Raw genomic sequence first — 12,770 nt, 5'->3', positions numbered from 1 at the left:
CTTTCTGGAAATGCAGCAAAGGAGAAGCTGGGCCTTGATTCCTGATTCCTCTGGGAAATCCAGCGAAGAAGGCTGTCTGTGGTCTCAGAAATTCTTGTTTTATGCTGACAGGGATGCTTGGCTCCTCCCTCTGGGCGGAGCATCTCCCAATGGGATGATGTAACTAACCTTACCAGCCACAGTGAGTAATTCAATAGCCCATTAGCAGGAGATTATCTTCCTGGCAGTGTCATTCTTCTTGAAAGAGATAAGAAAAACTGCCTAACCCCCAACAGATGGCAAAAATAGAATACATGCTTATTTTACAAGCCAGGACACAGTGCATACAAAAGCTCCCCTTGGGCTTCTCCTTGTGTGTTGCTCTAGCCACCTGCCAGTCCCTTGCTTGCCCGCTCTAGCCCTGTTCCTTTGCCACTCACTCTCTGTTTTGTTGTCCCTCCAAAGCTTCTTCAAGAGTCTCCATCCTGCCCCAGCCCAGACTGCGCTCTCTCCTGCTCCCTCCTGCTCATTCTGCGTCTCTTCCTCTGTCCCTGCTGGCCCTTCCCGCAGCTCCGCTCCCGTTCCCTGGCCCTCTTTTGCTCCCGTTGTCTCTCCATTCTGCTTCCTGCCCCTGTCTCTTCCGTCTCTATTTCTTGGCTCCGCTCCCTGGGCCATGCTTGCTTCAGGCTCCCAGGCGAAGCGCCCCGGCAGCCGCTCTCTGCAGCCGGGACACGGCGGGGAGCTCTCCTGCAGCGCCACGACAGCGGCCAATCGGGCCCGGCACCGGCGCCTCGGCCCTCGCGCCGGAGCGGGGCCGCTCTGATGCAGCAGCAGCAGCTGGAGCTGCGGCCCAGGAAGCGGGGCTGGCACAGCCCCACAGCCCCGGGCCCGCCCCTGCCGGCCCCAGGGGCAGAGAGCAGGGATGAGGTGGCAAACCAAGGCACTGGTGACTGGACAGAGCAACACACAAGGCAAATGCCAGGCACGGTTTTTGCCGGACCCCATTGAATCCAGAGGTGTTTTCCTGCAGCAGTGGCATGTCAGATCCCTCAGAAGCAGCCGAGGCATTTCAGAAAGTGCACTGCAGAGCATGACCATGAATATGTGCCACAGCTCTCAGTGAACTAAAAGTTAAGTCAAGTCCAAAAACAGGAATAAAGGAGCCTGCAACTGCCACACTCGCTCAAGCAAAAGATCACATCAAAGTTCTCTGTTGTATTCCAGCTCTGGGCTTTTTTCCCATACTGCGTGCGACAAGACTGTAACTTTTATTATAATTATAGTCGCTGTTATCCATCTAATTTTTAGGAAGGCTCCTGTGATTGATAGGACATTCCTTCCCCTCTCACACAGCCCGGCTCCAGCTTTCCGCTCCTTGATGCTCCTCTCTTGAAGCTCTTCAGGGAGGGACTGCCACCACCTAAGTCACCACCTCGTGTCTCCTTGATGTGCTCGCTACTGGATAGCCATCCCTCGCAGAACATCTTTCCCACTCTGCCCAGACCTTCTTGATTCAGGGCAGCATCCCAAATGAGCTCCCAGAGAAGTTTCTGCATGTCACTGCTAGCCAGCGTGTCCCATTGCTGGTGCAGGAAAGCTTTGTGAACGGCCACTGCTGGCAAAGCAGGCTGAGGTGGCACAAGCAGCTCCTGCACTGCAGTGCAAGTTTCTCAGAGCTCCTGTCACAGCCCCAGCCCTGCTCCCAGCTCTGTGCATTCTACCCCAACAGAAACAGCCACACCAGGCAAGAATTTACTGCTTTTGGAAACATATTTATTTATCAATATCAAGAAAACAATCATTATCTGCTAATACCAAGTATCACGATCACTAAATGTACCACTATCACTAAAACAATCACCATCCTCTAATATTAACTATCACTATCGCTAATACAATCGCTGTCCTCTAATATCAAATAACGCTATCATTAAAACAATCACTATCCTCTACTATTAAATATCACTATCATTAAAACAACCACCACCCTCTAATATCAGGTATCCCTACCACTATCCCTAAAAGAATCACTAGCACTATCACTATTTATCACTATCACTATCACTATCACTAATCATCTCTCACTATCACTAATCATCCTCCTCTAACAGATAATAGTCCTGCTGGTATTGGTAGGAGGGGCAAGAGGATGCTGTGGGCTGAGGTGACTCCAGGGAAATCCAGTGGTCCCGTGAAGAGGCGTTGTCAGCCAGAGCACAGAAGGAGCAGGTGGGCAGAGGTGACGGGTCTGCGCCCATGTTCTTGTAGAGCTGGGCGAGGCGAACTCTGCTGCAAAGAGCTCAGGAAACAGGCGGCAGCTGTCCCTGAAGCCCTTGCCTTGGGCTCTCTCGCCGCTTGCCGCTCCTTCTCCTGACTCTGCTTCACCTCTAGGCTGACCACAGCTTTCCCAGGAAGAGTCCCAGTCCTGTCCTCTTGCCTCTTTGTCCTCCTGGCTCCTCCTGTAGAAACAGATTTCCAAGAAGACTCCTCACAGATAGGAATTTGGAGCACAGGTTCCTCAGAGCCCTGCGAGGAGCCGCCTGGGTGCTCCTGCATGCTGCAAAGACTTCCTTGCCAATGGCAGCAATTAATAACTCACCTCTCTCTCTTCAGCAGCTGATGCAAGACTAGATACACAGACACTGCCCCAAGCAGAAGCAAAGCTGAGGCTGCTACTGTCCCTACTAGGATGTAGTACTTGCCGGGGTCACGGTGTCCAGCAGTCTCAGCTTTTTGCCCACCGGATGACCCTGGCAGGAGAAGAGACAATGCAAGAGTCAGCGTATGTGCTCTGCACTAGGCATAACCCCACAGTGTGCTTCAGATGCCCAAGGACTGGCACTGCTAGTGAATCAGAACTGACATCTGATGTTGTCTTCAGAGATGGGTTCCTCTGCCTCTGGTGTCTTAGCATCAGGGACCAAGAGGAATCCCATCAAGCTCTCATGCACAAGAGCCCAGTGTGTGCCAGGGAGCAGCTCTGCCCCATCTACTCCTCCGGGCTGCAGGCCCGGGCTGCGTGCTGGGCACCTGCAATTCACCCATGGAGAGCACTGCAGGGATACAGCAGAAATGCTGCTCTTTGCCCAAGACAGCATCTAGCAAGCACTCACCTGAATATTGCTCAGGCTCAGCAAGTGTGCTGGTGTCCTCTATTGCTTCTCTTTTTTCATGTCAGCCTGGCACACTGTCACTTTCTTCCACAGCTAAGGTCTCCGGCACAGTCTCAGAATCTGTCTCTTCAGAAAAAACATACATTGCACACATTAACCAGAAGCCACTGCCCCTCAGCACAAGCACGGTACCATGGCCTGGGCATTCCGGCAAGCGGCTCTGACGAGGCCGCTGTCCCCCCCCACGACAGGAGGAATGGACAGCTGGATTTTCTGCAGTGCAACAAGAAGTGCAGACCCAAACCAGCCAAGACTTAATCAACCAAATGACCCACAGAAGGAGTACCTTCAGGTTCCCCCTCACCCTTGGACTCCAGCTTCAACCCATTCCTGAGCCTGAGCTTTGCAAGGGGCAGCCAAGGCTTGCTCTGATGTTGTTGCTGCCTCCATGCTGTGCTGAGCGTGTGCCAAACCCAAATTCAGCACTGGCCTTTGCCCAACATCTGGATGCCAATGTCTGCACAGAGCAGCCCTGGCCAGGAATGCTACAACTGCAGCAGCAGCTGGAGAAGGCCCTGGCAATCATCTGGAAGCACAGCTGCCAGCAGAGGCTGTGCTGGACCATCTCTAGGGCTCCCGGCAGGAGCTGTGAAATGGAGTGGGCCTGCAGCAAGACTCTGACAGAGTGCTTCTGGCTGTCCAGGATACAGCACGTGCCTACAGGAAGCAAAAGCTCAGCTTGCCGGCTGCCAGGGTTAACAGAGTGGGATATACTAACCAGATGGGGCTTTATCCAAGGCTGCCAGGAGCTCCTCTGGAACATCCGGCAATCCTTCAGGGAACTCTTCAGGAACCTTGTCATCGTTCATCCCTACTGTTAGATTTACAAAAGCACATTAACCTATGAGGGTATTTTCTCGTTAATAAAATAGGGAAAAGGGGCGCTCCTTTTTGTGAAGGCAGGACAGACTGACTACTCACGCTTGAGGTACCAGCTCGGAGTCAGCACGGTATCTGCCCCTCGCTCAGGGCCTGAAAGAGCACTCTCTGTGTCCACAACTACAACCAAACACCCACAAGAAGTTACCATCACATGCACTGCCCTGATGGGCACACCTCAAGGCCTGGATGTGGAAGGCACTGAATAGGGCACGCTCAGGCAGCTCTGCATCCTCACAGCTGCAGGGGGGTCTGGCTGCCCTTGGGACACTGAGCTGGCAGCTCTTGCATGAAGGGAAAAGCCGTGGCGTGCCCACATGATCTGTGTGCGGGTCAGCCCTGGAGCCGGGCCACAAGGCTGGACAACCAGAGCGGAGGGACGGACAGCCACTGCTGAGTGATGGAGAACTGCTGCTGAGCTTCCGGGCCTGACCCGACCCTCCCCACATCCTTGCTCCTTAGGAAGCTCTCTCCATGCTGCAGCCTAAAGCAGCTGCAGCCCCTCACACCTCCCCTGGAGCCTCTGCCCCTCTGCCTGCCCTGTGGTGTCTTCCTGGCTCAGCCATCCCTGCTCCTGCCCCTGCTGCTGCCAGCCAGGGCGGTGTGCTGGCCCCTGCCTGCCTACCTGCTCCCTGCCCAGCTGCTGGAGCACTCTGGGCATTCTGGGCTGGCAGGGCCATGAGAAAGAGCAGCAGGAGGTAGTGGTTCAGGACCATCATCCCCCCTGCTAGCAATACTCTGCTGCGGCTGCTGCTGCTGCTGCTGCTGCTGCTGCAGTGTTGCCCAGAGTGAGCACTGAAGAGCACAGTGGGGCTCTGGAACCTGACATCAAACAGAGCTCTGTGACCTCATACCAAAGTGATGGCTGTGAAGGCCCCAACGTACGCCCACGTTGCCTGTGAATTCCTGCACCTCCCCTCTATTGAATTTCCTTATTCTGCACAGGAATGGAAGGAGCCAAATGGAGAAGGGCTGGAGTATTTTGGAGGCAGCGTTGTGCATGGGAATGCAGAGGCACTCACGTCTTATTCCTCAGAAATTCCCTATAAGAAGACCTGGATGAAGGCTGCTGTAAAAAGCCCAAATTCAAGAGTGTTTCTTTGGTAGTATTTTTGTCTGAAAGAATTGTGGCAAAAACCTGCTTTTCCCATGACTTCTGCTACAGTTTCATGACCTTTGATGGTAGCACTGCTTCCATCCTCCACTGTCACGCAAACATGGCTGTGCAGTGCTCACGCATCTCCCCCGTCAGCCTGGTTTACTCCCTTTTCCACTTCCAATGCTACTTAAAGCTCTCTCAAGGAGCCCTGCTAACTCTGGAGCCAAGAGCCTTTTTCCCTTTCAGGCAGATGTAGCCCATCTGCCACCATCAGGCCTGCTGTCCTGTACACTAACCCACGCTCAAACTCCCACACTGCTGCTGGGAACACCAGGCTGCCGCCTATTCACCTCTAGAGCCTCCCTGGGTCTGGCTCACTGCACGTGGTGGAAGAAAATACCACATGCGGCCCAAGTCATCCAGAGCCCCTCAGCTCCCTCTGGCTTGTCCTCGGACACCATCAGGCACTGCCACGGGACACACACAAATGTCTTGGTTGCTGCAGATATCAGTTAACACTGCTGGCCTTTTAGCCGAGCAGCTCTTCTGGCAAATAAATATGCATGACTTCTGTGTGCCAGGCAACCTACGCTCAGAAGCTCTTGGACAGCCTTCTAGAGCACCTTTGGTACAGCTGTCGCTGAAGCACCACTTAACCCCCAGGTGTTTCCAGCTGCAAGCAAAGAGGCACTGACAGATTTCCACCCCTCGGGTCTCTCTCCAAGGCTCGTAAGAGTCCTATGCAGCTGACAAGCTGCAGAAACTCGGCCCATGGCATCCTCTGGAATCAAGCACACATCACTGCCCACCGTCAAGGCCACGGAACAAAATGAGCAGAGGGCCAGAGCAGGCTGGATGGTGTCTTAGTGACATCTCCTTCCTACGTAGGACCCAGGCAGGCTGCCCAGCTGCCTCGGCCTTGGCTCTGAGCGCCATCTCGGACCCTCCATTCCTGCCCGAGGAGAGGCACCGATGAACACGGCCCTCCTGTGTTCCTTAGGCGGCCGCACGCCCAGGCTCTCCCTTACCGCGCTCCGCGCCATTGTGCTGCTCGGCGGCTCGTCACCAGCTGTGGCACCAGTGTCCCCAGAGCTCCTGCAGTGCTGCTGCTGAAGCCGCCCGCGGCGTGTGGCCTGGCAGGGCGGCTGCGCCGCCCGCAGCCCGCGGCCTCCTCGTCCCCTGCTGCCACCATTGCGCACGGGGCCCTGAGGGGCAGGCACGGGGCTGCGGGGCTGTGCCGGCCCCGCTTGCCGGGCCTCAGCCCCAGCTGCTGCCGCTGGCTGGCAGCGACCACTGCAGCAGGAAAGCACCTCTGGATTTACTGGAGTGCATACAAAAACTGCCCCTGGGCACTTCTCCTTGTGTGTTGCTCTAGCCACTTGCCAGTCCCTTGCTTGCCCGCTATAGCCCTGTTCCTTTGCCACTCACTCTCTATTTTGTTGTCCCTCCAAAGCATCTTCAAAGATCTCCATCCTGCCCCAGCCCAGACTGCGCTCTCTCCTGCTCCCTCCTGCTCATTCTGCGTCTCTTCCTCTGTCCCTGCTGCCCCTTCCCGCAGCTCCGCTCCCGTTCCCTGGCCCACTTTTGCTCCTGTTGTCTCTCCATTCTGCTTCCTGCCCCTGTCTCTTCCGTCTCTATTTCTCGGCTCCGCTCCCTGGGCCATGCTCGCTTCAGGCTCCCAGGCGAACCGGCCCGGCAGCCGCTCTCTGCAGCCGGGACACGGCGGGGAGCTCTCCTGCAGCGCCACGACAGCGGCCAATCGGGCCCGGCACCGGCGCCTCGGCCCTCGCGCCGGAGCGGGGCCGCTCCGAGGCAGCGGCGGCAGCTGGAGCTGCGGCCCGGGAAGCGGGGCCGGCACAGCCCCACAGCCCCGGGCCCGCCTCTCCCGGCCCCAGGGGCAGAGAGCAGGGATGAGGTGGCAAACCAAGGCACTGGCGACTGGGCAGAGCAACACACAAGGCAAATGCCAGGCACGGTTTTTGCCGGACCCCATTGAATCCAGAGGTGTTTTCCTGCTGCAGTGGCATGTCAGATCCCTCAGAAGCAGCCGAGGCATTTCAGAAAGTGCACTGCAGAGCATGACCATGCATATGTGCCACAGCTCTCAGTTGTGCATCTGGAAGGCTGCAGGTGTGGGTGTCTATATGACAAGAGCTTGTGAGGCTTGGTTCAAGGGTTGAGGCACAGCTCTCATCTGAACAGAGCCTTGGGCTGCCCTCTCAGGAGGTGGCTATCTCAGAGCTGCTGGTATCTCAGAGAGGCCCATGAGAGCGGGCGCAGAGGCACAGCTGGAGCTGCTGTGGAGAGCAGAGGAGAGGAACAAGGGTGAGGAGCTCAGCGGATCCCCTTCATCACTTCAAAGGGAAGAGCATTGTCTTGGGACAGTCTTTACCGCCCGAGCAAGAAGTAGAAGGACACCCCCAGAAGCCCATTGTCCAGAGATGCCTTCAAGCATCTCTCTGGCAATTGCTGCCGGCAATATCCTCCCCGCACACTGCAGGCAACAGTTAGCCTCAACAGCAGCTGTGCTGCGTTTCTTGGACAGCAGCTTTGCTGCACTCACACCTCCAGCTTTGGCTGCAGATGGCCCAGCTGGAGCAGGCATGGGCAAAGGCCTGCAGGGCCACCGTCAGTCGGACTCGTGAGCCCAGGACAGCAGTTCCCTGGCATGCTGGTTTCTTGCAGTGCCTCGCTTGCTTCATCTGAGACAGGCACTCCGTCACTTCTTTCCACCTGCAAGGCCTTCCTACATTCCATCACTTGAGAAATCGAGCAGGAAATACCCCAGTCTATACTGCCTGAGTCTTAATCTCCCTGAACTAAAAGTTAAGTCAAGTCCAAAAACAGGAATAAAGGAGCCTGCAACTGCCACACTCGCTCAAGCAAAAGATCACATCAAAGTTCTGTGTTGTATTCCAGCTCTGGGCTTTTTTCCCATACTGCGTGCGACAAGACTATAACTTTTATTATAATTATAGTCGCTGTTATCCATCTAATTTTTAAGAAGGCTCCTGTGATTGATAGGACATTCCTTCCCCTCTCACACAGCCCGGCTCCAGCTTTCTGCTCCTTGATGCTCCTCTCTTGAAGTGTGGCAACATTGAAGCTCTTCAGGGAGGGACTGCCACCACCTAAGTCACCACCTCGCGTCTCCTTGATGTGCTCGCTACTGGACAGCCTTCCCTCGCAGAATATCTTTCCCACTCTGCCCAGACCTTCTTGATTCAGGGCAGCATCCCAAATGAGCTACCAGAGAAGTTTCTGCATGTCACTGCTAGCCAGCGTGTCCCCATGCTGGTGCAGGAAAGCTTTGTGAACGGCCACTGCTGGCAAAGCAGGCTGAGGTGGCACAAGCAGCTCCTGCATTGCAGTGCAAGTTTCTCAGAGCTCCTGTCACAGCCCCAGCCCTGCTCCCAGCACTGTGCATTCTACCCCAACAGAAACAGCCACACCAGGCAAGAATTTACTGCTTTTGGAAACATATTTATTTATCAATATCAAGAAAACAATCATTATCTGCTAATACCAAGTATCACGATCACTAAATGTACCACTATCACTAAAACAATCACCATCCTCTAATATTAACTATCACTATCGCTAATACAATCGCTGTCCTCCAATATCAAATAACGCTATCATTAAAACAATCACTATCCTCTACTATTAACTATCACTATCATTAAAACAACCACCACCCTCTAATATCAAGTAGCCCTACCACTATCCCTAAAAGAATCACTACCACTATCACTATTTATCACTACCACTATCACTATGTATCACTATCACTATCACTAATACAATTACCCTCCTCAAGTATCAAGTAACGCTATCCTTAAAACAATCACTATCCTCTAATATTAACTAACGCTATCATTAAAACAACCACCACCCTCTAATATCAGGTATCCCTACCACTATCCCTAAAAGAATCACTAGCACTATCACTATTTATCACTATCACTATCACTATCACTAATCATCTCTCACTATCACTAATCATCCTCCTCTAACAGATAATAGTCCTGCTGGTATTGGTAGGAGGGGCAAGAGGATGCTGTGGGCTGAGGTGACTCCAGGGAAATCCAGTGGTCCCGTGAAGAGGCGTTGTCAGCCAGAGCACAGAAGGAGCAGGTGGGCAGAGGTGACGGGTCTGCGCCCATGTTCTTGTAGCGCTGGGCGAGCTCTGCTGCAAAGAGCTCAGGAAACAGGCGGCAGCTGTCCCTGAAGCCCTTGCCTTGGGCTCTCTCGCCGCTTGCCGCTCCTTCTCCTGACTCTGCTTCACCTCTAGGCTGACCACAGCTTTCCCAGGAAGAGTGCCAGTCCTGTCCTCTTGCCTCTTTGTCCTCCTGGCTCCTCCTGTAGAAACAGATTTCCAAGAAGACTCCTCACAGATAGGAATTTGGAGCACAGGTTCCTCAGAGCCCTGCGAGGAGCCGCCTGGGCGCTCCTGCATGCTGCAAAGACTTCCTTGCCAATGGCAGCAATTAATAACTCACCTCTCTCTCTTCAGCAGCTGATGCAAGACTAGATACACAGACACTGCCCCAAGCAGAAGCAAAGCTGAGGCTGCTACTGTCCCTACTAGGATGTAGTACTTGCTGGGGTCACAGTGTCCAGCAGTCTGGGCTTTTTGCCCACCGGATGACCCTGGCAGGAGAAGAGACAATGCAAGAGTCAGCGTTTGTGCTCTGCACTAGGCATAACCCCACAGTGTGCTTCAGATGCCCAAGGACTGGCACTGCTAGTGAATCAGAACTGACATCTGATGTTGTCTTCAGAGATGGGTTCCTCTGCCTCTGGTGTCTTAGCATCAGGGACCAAGAGGAATCCCATCAAGCTCTCATGCACAAGAGCCCAGTGTGTGCCAGGGAGCAGCACTGCCCCATCTACTCCTCCGGGCTGCAGGCCCGGGCTGCGTGCTGGGCACCTGCAATTCACCCATGGAGAGCACTGCAGGGATACAGCAGAAATGCTGCTCTTTGCCCAAGACAGCATCTAGCAAGCACTCACCTGAATATTGCTCAGGCTCAGCAAGTGTCCTGGCGTCCTCTATTGGTTCTCTTTTTCCATGTGAGCCTGGCACACTGTCACTTTCTTCCACAGCTAAGGTCTCCGGCACAGTCTCAGAATCTGTCTCTTCAGAAAAAACATACATTGCACACATTAACCAGAAGCCACTGCCCCTCAGCACAAGCACGGTACCATGGCCTGGGCATTCCGGCAAGCGGCTCTGACGAGGCCGCTGTCCCCCCCCACGACAGGAGGAATGGACAGCTGGATTTTCTGCAGTGCAACAAGAAGTGCAGACCCAAACCAGCCAAGACTTAATCAACCAAATGACCCACAGAAGGAGTACCTTCAGGTTCCCCCTCACCCTTGGACTCCAGCTTCAGCCCATTCCTGAGCCTGAGCTTTGCAAGGGGCAGCCAAGGCTTGCTCTGATGTTGTTGCTGCCTCCATGCTGTGCTGAGCGTGTGCCGAACCCAAATTCAGCACTGGCCTTTGCCCAACATCTGGATGCCAATGTCTGCACAGAGCAGCCCTGGCCAGGAATGCTACAACTGCAGCAGCAGCTGGAGAAGGCCCTGGCAATCATCTGGAAGCACAGCTGCGAGCAGAGGCTGTGCTGGACCATCTCTAGGGCTCCCGGCAGGAGCTATGAAATGGAGGGGGCCTGCAGCAAGACTCTGACTGAGTGCTTCTGGCTGTCCAGGACACAGCACATGCCTACAGGAAGCAAAAGCTCAGCTTCCCGGCTGCCAGGGTTAACAGAGTGGGATATACTAACCAGATGGGGCTTCATGCAAGGCTGCCAGGAGCTCCTCTGGAACATCCGGCAATCCTTCAGGGAACTCTTCAGGAACCTTGTCATCGTTCATCCCTACTGTTAGATTTACAAAAGCACGTTAACCTATGAGGGTATTTTTCTCGTGAATAAAATAGGGAAAAGGGGCGCTCCTTTTTGTGAAGGCAGGACAGACTGACTACTCACGCTTGAGGTACCAGCTCGGAGTCAGCACGGTATCTGCCCCTCGCTCAGGGCCTGAAAGAGCACTCTCTGTCTCCACAACTACAACCAAACACCCACAAGAAGTTACCATCACGTGCACTGCCCTGATGGGCACACCTCAAGGCCTGGATGTGGAAGGCACTGAATAGGGCACGCTCAGGCAGCTCTGCATCCTCACAGCTGCAGGGGGGTCTGGCTGCCCTTGGGACACTGAGCTGGCAGCTCCCACATGAAGGGAAAAGCCGTGGCGTGCCCACATGATCTGTGTGCGGGTCAGCCCTGGAGCTGGGCCACAAGGCTGGACAACCAGAGCGGAGGGACGGACAGCCACTGCTGAGTGATGGAGAACTGCTGCTGAGCTTCCGGGCCTGACCCGACCCTCCCCACATCCTTGCTCCTTAGGAAGCTCTCTCCATGCTGCAGCCTAAAGCAGCTGCAGCCCCTCACACCTCCCCTGGAGCCTCTGCCCCTCTGCCTGCCCTGTGGTGTCTTCCTGGCTCAGCCATCCCTGCTCCCGGCCCTGCTGCTGCCAGCCAGGGCGGTGTGCTGGCCCCTGCCTGCCTACCTGCTCCCTGCCCAGCTGCTGGAGCACTCTGGGCATTCTGGGCTGGCAGGGCCACGAGAAAGAGCAGCAGGAGGTAGCGGCTCAGGACCATCATCCCCCCTGCTAGCAACACTCTGCTGCTGCTGCTGCTGCTGCTGCTGCTGCTGCTGCTGCTGCAGTGTTGCCCAGAGTGAGCACTGAAGAGCACAGTGGGGCTCTGGAACCTGACACCAAACAGAGCTCTGTGACCTCATACCAAAGTGATGGCTGTGAAGGCCCCAACGTACGCCCACGTTGCCTGTGAATTCCTGCACCTCCCCTCTATTGAATTTCCTTATTCTGCACAGGAATGGAAGGAGCCAAATGGAGAAGGGCTGGAGTATTTTGGAGGTAGCGTTGTGCATGGGAATGCAGAGGCACTCACGTCTTATTCCTCAGAAATTCCCTATAAGAAGACCTGGATGAAGTCTGCTGTAAAAAGCCCAAATTCAAGAGTGTTTCTTTGGTAGTATTTTTGTCTGAAAGAATTGTGGCAAAAACCTGCTTTTCCCATGACTTCTGCTACAGTTTCATGACCTTTGATGGCAGCACTGCTTCCATCCTCCACTGTCAGGCAAACATGGCTGTGCAGTGCTCACGCATCTCCCCCGTCAGCCTGGTTTACTCCCTTTTCCACTTCCAATGCTACTTAAAGCTCTCTCAAGGAGCCCTGCTAACTCTGGAGCCAAGAGCCTTTTTCCCTTTCAGGCACATGTAGCCCATGTGCCACCATCAGGCCTGCTGTCCTGTACACTAACCCACGCTCAAACTCCCACACTGCTGCTGGGAACACCAGGCTGCCGCCTATTCACCTCTAGAGCCTCCCTGGGTCTGGCTCACTGCACGTGGTGGAAGAAAATACCACATGCGGCCCAAGTCATCCAGAGCCCCTCAGCTCCCTCTGGCTTGTCCTCGGACACCATCAGGCACTGCCACGGGACACACACAAATGTCTTGGTTGCTGCAGATATCAGTTAACACTGCTGGCCTTTTAGCCAAGCAGCTCTTCTGGCAAATAAATATGCATGACTTCTGTGTGCC

General features: G+C 54.6%; 2 long non-coding RNA genes across 2 annotated transcripts; both read right to left on the bottom strand.

The window, feature by feature from the left end:
* Nucleotides 1–1,730: 1,730 nt before the first annotated feature.
* On the bottom strand, nucleotides 1,731–4,221 carry LOC135291008 (uncharacterized). Its single transcript, XR_010353876.1, has 4 exons — nucleotides 3,871–4,221; nucleotides 3,093–3,218; nucleotides 2,579–2,729; nucleotides 1,731–2,438 (listed from the first exon to the last, which is right to left on the bottom strand). It is a non-coding gene; the product is annotated as an uncharacterized LOC135291008 (long non-coding RNA).
* A 4,371-nt stretch (nucleotides 4,222–8,592) lies between these two features.
* LOC135290621 (uncharacterized) lies at nucleotides 8,593–11,384 on the bottom strand. Its single transcript, XR_010353377.1, has 3 exons — nucleotides 10,925–11,384; nucleotides 9,633–10,272; nucleotides 8,593–9,492 (listed from the first exon to the last, which is right to left on the bottom strand). It is a non-coding gene; the product is annotated as an uncharacterized LOC135290621 (long non-coding RNA).
* Nucleotides 11,385–12,770: the final 1,386 nt, after the last annotated feature.

This window comes from Passer domesticus, chromosome Z, assembly GCF_036417665.1.
Source record: "Passer domesticus isolate bPasDom1 chromosome Z, bPasDom1.hap1, whole genome shotgun sequence".
NCBI lineage: Eukaryota > Metazoa > Chordata > Aves > Passeriformes > Passeridae > Passer > Passer domesticus.
The sequence above is the reverse complement of the archived record's forward strand: the minus strand, read 5'-3'. Positions and strand labels throughout refer to the sequence as shown.